The sequence below is a fragment of the Physella acuta genome, unplaced genomic scaffold (assembly GCF_028476545.2).
Source record: "Physella acuta isolate Inbredline_101_S28 unplaced genomic scaffold, ASM2847654v3 ptg002237l, whole genome shotgun sequence".
Taxonomy (NCBI): Eukaryota; Metazoa; Mollusca; class Gastropoda; family Physidae; genus Physella; species Physella acuta.
Window position 1 is genome coordinate 38,041 of NW_026733737.1, and position 11,796 is coordinate 49,836.

General features: G+C 33.1%; 3 non-coding genes across 3 annotated transcripts; all 3 read right to left on the reverse strand.

Annotated features, from left to right (window-relative positions):
- Nucleotides 1–6,243: 6,243 nt before the first annotated feature.
- Nucleotides 6,244–6,315, reverse strand: Trnae-uuc (transfer RNA glutamic acid (anticodon UUC)). Its single transcript has one exon. It is a non-coding gene; the product is annotated as a tRNA-Glu (tRNA).
- A 685-nt stretch (nucleotides 6,316–7,000) lies between these two features.
- On the reverse strand, nucleotides 7,001–7,072 carry Trnah-gug (transfer RNA histidin (anticodon GUG)). The gene has a single exon. It is a non-coding gene; the product is annotated as a tRNA-His (tRNA).
- Nucleotides 7,073–10,052: 2,980 nt separating this feature from the next.
- Nucleotides 10,053–10,124, reverse strand: Trnah-gug (transfer RNA histidin (anticodon GUG)). Its single transcript has one exon. It is a non-coding gene; the product is annotated as a tRNA-His (tRNA).
- Nucleotides 10,125–11,796: the final 1,672 nt, after the last annotated feature.

Consider the following 11,796-nt stretch of genomic DNA (forward strand, 5'->3'; position numbering starts at 1 on the left):
TGTATATATATATATATATATATATATATATATATATATATATATATATATATATATATATATATATATATATACAACATACGAACATAGGATACTTATTCATGCTGGCCTGTTCGTGTTATGAGAAATACGTGGGTTTTTTTAAAATTAAAACATCATGTCAAGAGTGCATTAGTCTGTTTGTGAAAATCAGTTTTATATTATCTCTGCCGTAAAACCTTTTAAAATCATATCGGTCAAAAGAATATAAAACATGAAAGCTTTCTGTAAATAATGGTGTCTCGTGTCATGTTTATTTTTATGTTTTTTTGTTTTTATTTTATTAATTTTAAATACATTTTCTTTTTATACAGTGTCATTCTTTAGTAAGTAATTTATAAACAAATAATAATAAAGAGAAGTAGTTGCTTTTTAATTTGTTTAGTACAAATCTATTAAAAAGAGGCTTATGAGCATCACTATTTGACCATTTAAAAAAGGGAAATAAGTCATGGAAGTGGTTTGAACGTTTGCTTATCTTTGATAAGTTTCATTGTAGGAGAAAGAGGACTCGGCTTTCACAGTGGTTTAAAAACGAAGGAAAAATGAGCGTGGGGTGGTGTCTATAGAATAAAGATAATCCAACCGCAGCCACGGTAATCTTTTTTACAAAACAAACATTAAGTCAAAAATGCAAGAATTTTTTTTTAACTATAACAATTTTTTTTATGGTCGGCCGTGGGCCCCTAATGGCGTGGGCCCCCCCGCATTGCGGGGTCTGGCGGCACTGTAGTTCCGCCCCTGATAATGGAACAAACGATCGTTAAACGGGTAAACCGTGGTCGAGTCGGTAAAGCTCCTGGATGTTATACCGAAAAGTTACGAGTTCGAACCCCAGGCCAGATGAAGTTCGATAGCTGGGAACAATTAGGAGAGACAACTCCAAAATCAATCCTTTTCTGCCTTGTAATTTGTTCTTGGTTGGACAAAGATGTGGAAGCAAATCCATAAAGAAAAGCAGGCTGAAATCGGAGTCAACAGCCTATACGGCGCATAACAAGTTAACACTTGATATTTGATTAAGAATTAAGAATTGAGAAAAAGTTACGAGTTTTTGTTTTAATGTGTGGTAGAAATAAAATGCAGCTTTTTAGAAAGATTTAGAATTTAAACTATTATTCAAAATATACTAAATAAATAATATTTACATATTTAACGAGGTAAAAGATATTTAACATGTGAAAAATAAACCTACAATACAAACGATATTTAACATGTGAAAAATAATCCTACATTACAAACGATATTTAACATGTAAAAAATAATCCTACAATACAATCGATATTCAACATGTGAAAAATAATCCTACAATACAAACGATATTTAACATGTGAAAAAAAAATCCTACATTACAAACGATATTTAACATGTGAAAAAAAATCCTACATTACAAACGATATTTAACATGTAAAAAATAATCCTACAATACAATCGATATTCAACATGTGAAAAATAATCCTACAATACAAACGATATTTAACATGTGAAAAAAAAATCCTACATTACAAACGATATTTAACATGTGAAAAAAAATCCTACATTACAAACGATATTTAACATGTAAAAAATAATCCTACAATACAATCGATATTCAACATGTGAAAAATAATCCTACAATACAAACGATATTTAACATGTGAAAAAAAAATCCTACATTACAAACGATATTTAACATGTGAAAAATAATCCTACAATACAAACGATATTTAACATGTGAAAAAAAAATCCTACATTACAAACGATATTTAACATGTGAAAAATAATCCTACATTACAAACGATATTTAACATGTGAAAAATAATCCTACAATACAAACGATATTTAACATGTGAAAAATAATCCTACAATACAAACGATATTTAACATGTGAAAAATAGTCTTACAATAGAAAACTCCTTGACCTAAAGAACGAGTCGAACGGCAGTTCAAGACGATGGTCTAATCATGATTAAGTGTCTGATTGGTTGAAATCTTCGACTGGCTGTTTAATCAAAATAATCGATAGAGATATATCGATTTAAGATAGGGGATCAGTGTCTTTTTCGTCTCTGCTTATCAGCAGATTGTCATGAAGATCTTTGTCAGTAGATCATCATGATCTTTGCCAGTAGATCATCATGATATGTCAGCAGATTATCATGATCTTTGTCAGTATATCCTTATGATCTTTGTCAGTAGATTATCATCATGATCTTTGTCAACAGATAATCATGATGTTCGCCAGCAGATCATCATGAGCGTTATTAGTAAATCAACATGATCTTTGTAAACAGACCATCATGATCTTTCTCAGCAGGTCATCATGATGTGTCAGCAGGTCATCATGATGTGTCAGCAGGTCATCATGATGTGTCAGCAGGTCATCATGATGTGTCAGCAGGTCATCATGATCTTTGACAGTAGAACATCGCGGTTTTTTTTTTTTAGCTTTTTATTACGATAATCAAAGCGTCACATCTTTCTGATTAGAAGCCTTAAATGGATATACACAACATCCATCTAAACAGATACAAAAAATCGACAATACTCTTACAACCAGATCCATGAAATGAAAACCCACAATATCCATAAAACCGGATGCCTGCATAAAACCCAAATTATTTTAACCTTTAGCTTGGGAAAAATCTGGAGCCGGTGTCTGTTATCGCCAGAGGCAATATGGTGGGAGAACAGGCAGTGGCGTTGCTAGGTCGGGTGTCACCTGATGCGGCACTTCATGGTGTCACCGCCCCCCCCCCCCCCCCCCACACACACACCAAAGAAAAATAAATTAAAAAAATAATATATATTTATATATATATATATATATATATATATATATATATATATATATATATATATATATATATATATATATATACGTTAGTGTGTGTGTATGTTTTGTTGACCTCAACGCATCCAACAGCACTGCACTTTTACATACATAATTGCCACCAGTGGCGTAGCCAGGAATTGGTCATGGGAGGGGTTCAAAAATGTTTCCATACGTAGATAACTATATATATATATATATATATATATATATATATATATATATATATATATATATATATATATATATATATATATATAGGGGTCCATGGGAGGGGTTATAACCCCCCTAACCCCTACCTTGCCAACGCCACTGATTGCTACACCTCTTTTTGGGTTTGCTTATTGATCTAAGGCAAGTAAACTTCCATTTCAGACACGTCAGTGTTTAATGAAGTAGTGGACACCTGTTTTTCTGAGCTCGACATGGCATGATAGTTTTGTCAGCACCGTGCACTAGGCTCCATCTACACGATGTATTTATGTTTTTACATCCAAAACACTTACAAACCATCAACAATCGCCAATTGACCAAGGGAGATAATTGATTGACAATCATTTGTTGATCAGTAGAGACAATTTATTTAGAATAATGCATTGAACAGGTGAGACAATGTATCAACAATCACTGTTGACTAGAAGAGACAATTTATTTAGAATAATGCATTGAACAAGGGAGACTATTTATACACTTAACTTTTTTTTTTAGTGCAGCAATCGTCGTAAATAAATTATTTGCTTTGTAATATTTTTTAAAAGAAAGAATAAGTGTAATCTACATGACCAGCTAAGGTAATTGTATTCAGGTATGCTTGTAATTGTATTCAGGTATGCTTGTGAGTGCACTTAAGTGTTTAAATTGTTACCGTATTTAGCCCGCTAAACCTCGCTAAAGACTTGAAAGGATTAAACCACAAATTTTCCGTTTATTATCAGCCACACTTGTCCATGAAATTAATGTTGGTTAGGACATTAAAGTGTTAAATTTCTTGAATTCGACGCATTCATCATAGGATTTCACGATCAATGCAACAATAATGGTGAACTACTTTAATGGTCACCGTGGCCTGATCTTTCATAAACCATTTTGTAAATTACATTTTATTTTTTCGGTTTTTATCTTTCTAGCCATTGTTAATGTTATTTTTTTGGATTTTTGCGATCAAAGAGCTATAATTAGAAGAAAAAAACTGTAAAAAATTGTTCTGTGGTTACACGCATTTGTTGTTAGGATAAAGCATTTTGCTAATGCTACACAATTAATTATTTAGTCTCATTCCTTAAGTTAATTATTTTATCATGCTGCGTTATTCAATATTGACATCAGCGAGAGAGATTCATGTTTTTGTAACGTTATCACAATTGTTGTTGTTCGAATTCGACATTGCTTTTTGTATTCGCTATTGTTGTTTATAAAGTTGTTGTTTTTTTGTAGTTGTTCAAAGTCGGTATTGTTGTTTAAATTATTTTTGTTGTTGTGGTGTGTAATGTCATTCTTGTTGTTTAAATTGTATTTTTGTTGTTGTTGTTTAATGTCGTTATTGTTGTTTTATATTGTTTTTTCTGGGTTTTTTTTGGTTGTTCAATATCACTTGTTTATATTGTTTTTCTTCAAAATTTGTAATTATTATTCGAATAAGTTTTTCTTTCAAATGTAAAACAATAGTTTCATTGTTTCACTCTCCTTGGCAATTCCTGTTGACTTTAAGAAGGGTTGAGGTCGGTTTTTAAAAAAAAATATTTGAATTGATAAAATAATTCAAAAAGGCTTTTCATCGGCTTTTATTAAATACAAACATATGAAAAGGAGTGTAATCGATAGTTCCTAGTTTTAAAAAATATGTTTTAAATGTAACTATAATTTATTGCTTGCCATATTTTTCAAAAGATTTTTTTTTAATCTAGCATGTTAACAAAAACGGGGTCGCCACATGAAAAAGTTTGGGAACCACTGGATTACACAGACTTTTCAAGCCTATTGTGCGAGCATGAAACTCATAAAACTTTTTATTTTCCCAACATCTGGCTGTTACTTTATGAGAACCAGCGTTTCAACGTCTTAATTCGATTAATTAACAAGTGCAATAATCTTCAAAGCTAATTAAATATTATCTTAGATTATAATTATGATACAATTATAATTATGACGGATTAATTTTCTTAGCACTGATTAGTGCAAAAGTGGAGGGCACTTAAGACCCCTCACTTCTTTCATCATGCATTAAAGTACCTTTATGTCTCTCTTGATATGACCTATGAACTTAGAGAAGGTGTTTTAATAAAACAGTTAATCTCTAAACACACACTAATGTTTCAATAGAAAAGACGGTCGATGTTTTTATAAAACAAATGACCCCTAAACTAAAATCGATAATTGAATAATTGAATAAAACATATGACCCCCTAACCCCATGGATGTTTAAATTTAACAGATGACGCATCCCCTCACATACATGTTTTATTAATACAGAATATGAATCTAAACAGCGTAGAAGCGATCCTAAAACATACCTAACCAACTAACATATAGAGCTACTAGAGAAAAGAACACATAAATGTATTTAGTTTAGTGAGATGAAAGGGAAGTGGGGGGGGGGGGGGGGGATTCGTAATATAAAAACGGATACGAGATTCCATTAATCATATTTTATTTTATTTTTAAGAACACATTAAAATTGAATCTTCAAATTAAAAAACATAATAACCATTTTGAAATGCATAATTTATTTTTCTATTATTCAAAGATTGAGGAAAATTTCAATCTTTTCCCCATGAGGTTTATTAAAAACAACTGAAATTTTAGAGGTTCTCAAATGATGTAGTTGTACTTTTGTGTATGGCTACTGTTACTATTGGAGGTAAGTAAAGGTTTCTGGCTTATTATTACAGCATTTAGATTAGCCGAGCATTTTAAGAAGTAATTTAATTAATGAGAACCTAAAATTAAACAAAGTAGTCAACGTGGGCTTACATTGAGTCAATTAATTAACGCGGGCTTTCAATTAGACAAATTAACATTAACCCTGGGCTTATAATTACTTTATTCCATTAAATCAAGTCTGTTAAACTGTTATTAAAAATGGGTTCATGGGCATTTCAAGTGTTATGGCCTTAATTTTACGTCCTAAAATGAAACAAAGCAGCCCCCCCCCATACACACACACGGAACCCATGGTTACATATAGAGCGTACTCCGATAAGATTATAACTTCAGTGTTAAAATAATATAAATTTTAGTATACAATGTTAAGAGTTTATAAGCACTTGGAGAATTTAATCGCTAGAACTAATTTTAAAAAGTAGGACATGACATTGTTGTTGAGATCCAGATATTTGTGAATCGATTCGAAAAAGAAAACCATGAAAACATGGGTCTAGTGAGGGAAAAAAAATTTCCCATGCCGGGAATCGAACCCGGGCCGCCTGGGTGAAAGCCAGGAATCCTAACCACTAGACCACATGGGAAGCTGATAGACGATGATGATACAAGGAAAAAGATATTAAAAGAAACGCGAGTAAATGTCACATACATGAATGAGTCCTAATGAGTCGATTCATAACAAGAAAGGAATTAGATAAGGTAACTTAAGCTTGGCTTTTGTTGTTTATCTAAAATATTGTATAGGGCCGATCTATTTTGTTTTGTTTTCATTCGCTGCATGGGAAAATAGAACAAGGGAATAGCTATTACGTTTTTATTGATTAAAAAGGGGCGCTATTTAAAATGCTATTTTGTGTAATTTTATTAAAATAAAATTCCTCACCATCAATCATCAGGACTTTCGTGTAATTGCGTTTTAAATATAAAAAAAACATGTTTGTAAAAATCGACAACATAATAATGTGGTTTTAAGTTGCGTCCTTCAAATATTAACGTGATATTTTAAATAGGCCAAAATATAAAGCTATAGCACCTACGCATATTATGTAGGCCCTACAAGTTAGCTATATTTTGAAACAAAATGAAGATATACGAAATAGGCCTACACCAGAAGCCTCACGATATTTACTTTTAAATCAGTTTTAAATGAATCTATAGTTTCAATAGTCCTACTCTCATCCTTAAATGAGGGCACGTTTTTAAAAACTATTTTTTACGATTTAAAAAAAAATTGTGAGCTTGGCAGTGCGAGACGCACAGCAACCATTATGCCGTGACCAGGATTCGAACCTGGGTTGTCGCGGCCACAACGCGAAGTACTAACCACTATACGATCACGGCCAGCGCGCTCACATACAATGGGCCCTAACATAAGTTTAAATAGCTAGGCAGAGGAGATGACCCAAAGTTTGTGTACAGCTAAGCTCCCACAATCTGGACGTGACATGAACCAGATAAGCCTCGAGCTGACACGCGTTGTGATAAGACAGGCACCTTCAGTGACACGGTCTTTGTCTTCTCTGGACGTCTTACGTCATCTACACGTCTGTACGTCTTACGTCATCTACATGTTTTCATGTCCTTGACCGCATGATGTTTTCTTTTTTAATAAAGTAGCGGTGATGTGAAAACATAATTAAATGGCGTTTTTTCAGTTTTTTTTATGGATGGGGGTGGGGGGTCTCCAAACGAAATTTAATAAAGTATTTCCAATTATAACAACAACAACAACAATATATATATATATATATATATATATATATATATATATATATATATATATATATATATATATATATATATATATATACATATATATACATATATATACATATATATATATATATATATATATATATATACATATATATATTTAATACTTTAATCCATGTCCGATTCCCCACCAAGTGCACCCCCCCCCTCCCACATCGAAGAAAAATGTAAAAAAACACACCTGTTAGTGTATATTATACAATTGATTTTATTTCTCTGTTTATAATTTTATGAACAAGCTGTGATTCTACATTTTCAGTTTGTAATTATGTGCTCTGTAAGCCAGTACTACAGCACTTATTAAAAAAAAAGTTAATCTTGTAGATAGGACCTAATAGGAAAAGAGATTAAAGCACAGTTAAATTAATGCGAGTTAAATCGAGATGAGTAGTTACACAGTGATCAAGGGTGGAATTGGAGCGTTTCAAATAAGATATTGTGGAAATAACTTGCTGTCAGGAACATCATAGAGCTCTGCCTATCATTAAATATAGTAAGTCCACACCGCTGTAGTAAAGGAGATGGTGTTTCATTGTTTGGCCACTTCTGTTAGCTGGTCTAGTGTAGGTCTAAGGGTCTGGTGCTAGGTCGGTCACCCGTCATTGTTTGTCACACGTTACTGTCAAGTGTGACATGCCACTGTCAAGTGTGACACGTTACTGTCAAGTGTGACATGCCACTGTCAAGTGTGACATGTCATTGTCAAGTGTGACATGCCACTGTCAAGTGTGTCACGCCGCTGTCAAGTGTGACATGTCACTGTCAAGTGGGACACACCACTGCTCAGTGTGACATGCTACTACCCAGTGTGACATGCCACTGTCAAGTGTGACATGTCACTGTCAAGTGTGACACGCCACTTCCCAGTGTGACATGCCACTACCCAGTGTGACATGCCACTACCTAGTGTGACATGCCACTGTCAAGTGTGACATGTCACTGTCAAGTCTGACACGCCACTGCCCAGTGTGACATACCACTACCCAGTGTGACATGCCACTGTCAAGTGTGACATCTCAATGTCAGGTGTGACATGTCATTGTCAAGTGTGACATGCCACTGTCAAGTGTGACACGTTACTGTCAAGTGTGACATGTCACTGTCAAGTGGGACACACCACTGCTCAGTGTGACATGCTACTACCCAGTGTGACATGCCACTGTCAAGTGTGACATGTCACTGTCAAGTGTGACATGCCACTGTTAAGTGTGACACGCCACTACCCAGTGTAACACGCCACTATTTTATTTCCTGTAGACTGTCTATTTTTACAAGCTTTTATTTAACTTACTTCCTCTGTCGTCAGTCGTCAGTCGTCAGTCTAGACGGAAACGCAGGAGTGAAAATTCGGACAGTTCTACTTGACCGATACGATTCACAGTTGGCACGTGGGTCAAGACATGAAGACAATGCAATCTGAAACTAAATTTAACTTAATTGGATGCCTAATTAAATTTTTTATGAATTAATTAAAATATGGACCGAATTAGTAGGCATGTCTAGCCAACCACACCACACGCGTCATCACCTTCAATAGCTGCGCCATCACGTAATGGCTGCGTTCAAAAACCATTGCGCGCCTACTGAACGTGATGTTCAGTAGGCGCGCAATGGTTTTTAGTCATGTAACTCTATTGTAAATAAAACATGTAAAGTACTGAAAAAAAAATTCATAAAAAACGTTTTAATAACAAGCTTTTATGTAATGATGCACTAAAAAGTAGAAAATAAATTATAGACTACTATTTAAATAACTATAAAGAAAAGCGTGGGTATCTTCCTTAACATTAGTAAAGGTATCCAATAGATACTAAAGTGACCCACGCTTTTCTTTATAGTTATTTAAATAGTAGTCTATAATTTATTTTCTACTTTTTAGTGCATCATTACATAAAAGCTTGTTATTAAAACGTTTTTTATGAATTTTTTTTTCGTTTACATTCATTACATAGATAAATCTACACTGACGCGAATAGCTTCACAATACCCCCATCTTTAATGAATAAGTTTTCCAATGTCGTGAGTTATGTTTCCATACAGTAAACAATTATCTAGAAAAAGTGTATACGCCTAAGCTATATCAGGCAACTGCCCTTAACATTTCTGTCTAAATACGATGACAGAAGTCTAACTTATAAATTGGCAAGAAAGTCCGACCACTGTCTTTTTTTCGGATATGAGAAGGAAAATAAGAAGAATTTAAAGTGATTTTAGTTTTAGTATTGAAAATAAAATAGAATTGTATTCTTCGTCAGATTAATTCAAGAACTATTTTGTGGAGTGGTGTTTTCATGAGTTTCTCCACAAGCAATCATTTGTACTCTATCATAAGGTGAAATATTGAAAACATAATATTATTACCGGATTAATGTAGAAGAAAATGATTGTTAATCTTGTTGTTTTTAATGTTTAATTGTTGGTAAAAAAATTGATTTAGATGTCCAATGTCAATAAAATTGATCTGATACAAGTTTTTATTTTTAAACGGTTAAAAAAAATAAAAAAAAAATATGTGAGCTTGGCAGTGCGAGACGCACAGCAATCATTATGCCGTGACCAGGATTCGAACCTGGGTTGTCGCGGCCACAACGCGAAGTACTAACCACTATACGATCACGGCCAGCGCGCTCACGTCCACATACGTCGTTTTAAAAGCTTTATTTCCGATGACAATTTTCTGTGTTTAAGGACTATAAATAGGAACAGGAAGTTTAAAATAGTCACGTGATGTTTTTGTGTCTCATCGAATTAACGATGAGTCGGGACCTCGCTCACGTATTTCACCTGCCTAATTGATGTTGACATTCACACACCTGTTCTTAGTTGTTGTTTTTTTTTTTTACACAACAAAGCCTGCTGGTATAGGGTGTTCATATGGTGTAGGTAGGGGGGCGAGGACTATTATGATGTATGTGTTAATTGACTATCATGATATATGTGTCAATGGACTATCATGATTTATCTGTTACATGGACTATCATGATATATCTGGTATATGGACTATCATGATATATGTTAATGGACTATCATAATATATGTGAATTGACTATCATGATATTGGTATTAATGGACTATCATAATATATGTGTTAATGATGTATGTGTTGTTAGTGTTAATGGACTATCATGATATATGTGGTACATGGACTATCATGATTTATGTGAATGGACTATCATGATATATTTGTTAATGGACTATCGTGATATATGTTTTAATGGTCGATCATTTTATATATGTATTAATGGACTATCATTATATATGTATTAATTGACTATCATAATACATGTGTTACATGGATTATCATGATATATGCGTTAATGGACTATCATGATATATGTGTTAATTGACTATCATAATATATGTGTTACATGGATTATCATGATATATGCGTTAATGGACTATCATGATATATGTGTTTAATTGACTATCATGATATATGCGTAATAAACTATCTGATATATGCGTTAATGGACTATCATAATATATATTTTAGATAGACTATCATGATATATGTGTTACATGGATTATCATGATATATGCGTAATGGACTATCATGATATATGTGTTAATGGACACTATCATAATATATTTTGTTAATTGACTAACATGATATATCTGTTACATGGAGTGAACAGAGAGAGGGACGTATATTTTATAGAAACATCATACGCTACCACTTGCTACAGTCAATTAACTTGCATGACATATTTCTTTAGAATTTATATTAACTTTGTGGCTTTATATGACGAGATCTGTATATTGTGAGATCTTGTGACGATTGTTCAGTTCGTGGTGTTTAAATTATACTTTGGTACATTCGAAGCTGTTAGCATGGGGCAGATAAAGGTAGAGTTCACCTGTTTCTGTGACCCCCCCCCCCCACTCCCGAAGATGATAGAATAAAAAATTCATAAAAAACGTTTTAATAACAAGCTTTTATGTAATGATGCACTAAAAAGTAGAAAATAAATTAAGACTACTATTTAAATATCTATAAAGAAAAGCGTGGGTCACTTTAGTATCTTTGGATACCTTTACTGATGTAAGGAAGACACCCACGCTTTTCTTTATAGTTATTTAAATAGTAGTCTATAATTTATTTTCTACTTTTTAGTGCATCATTACATAAAAGCTTGTTATTAAAACGTTTTTTATGAATTTTTTTTTCAGTACTTTACATGTTTTATCTACAATAGAGTTACATGACTAAAAAACCATTGCGCGCCTACTGAATATCACGTTCAGTAGGCGCGCAATGGTTTTTGAACGCAGCCATTACGTGGTCGTGATGG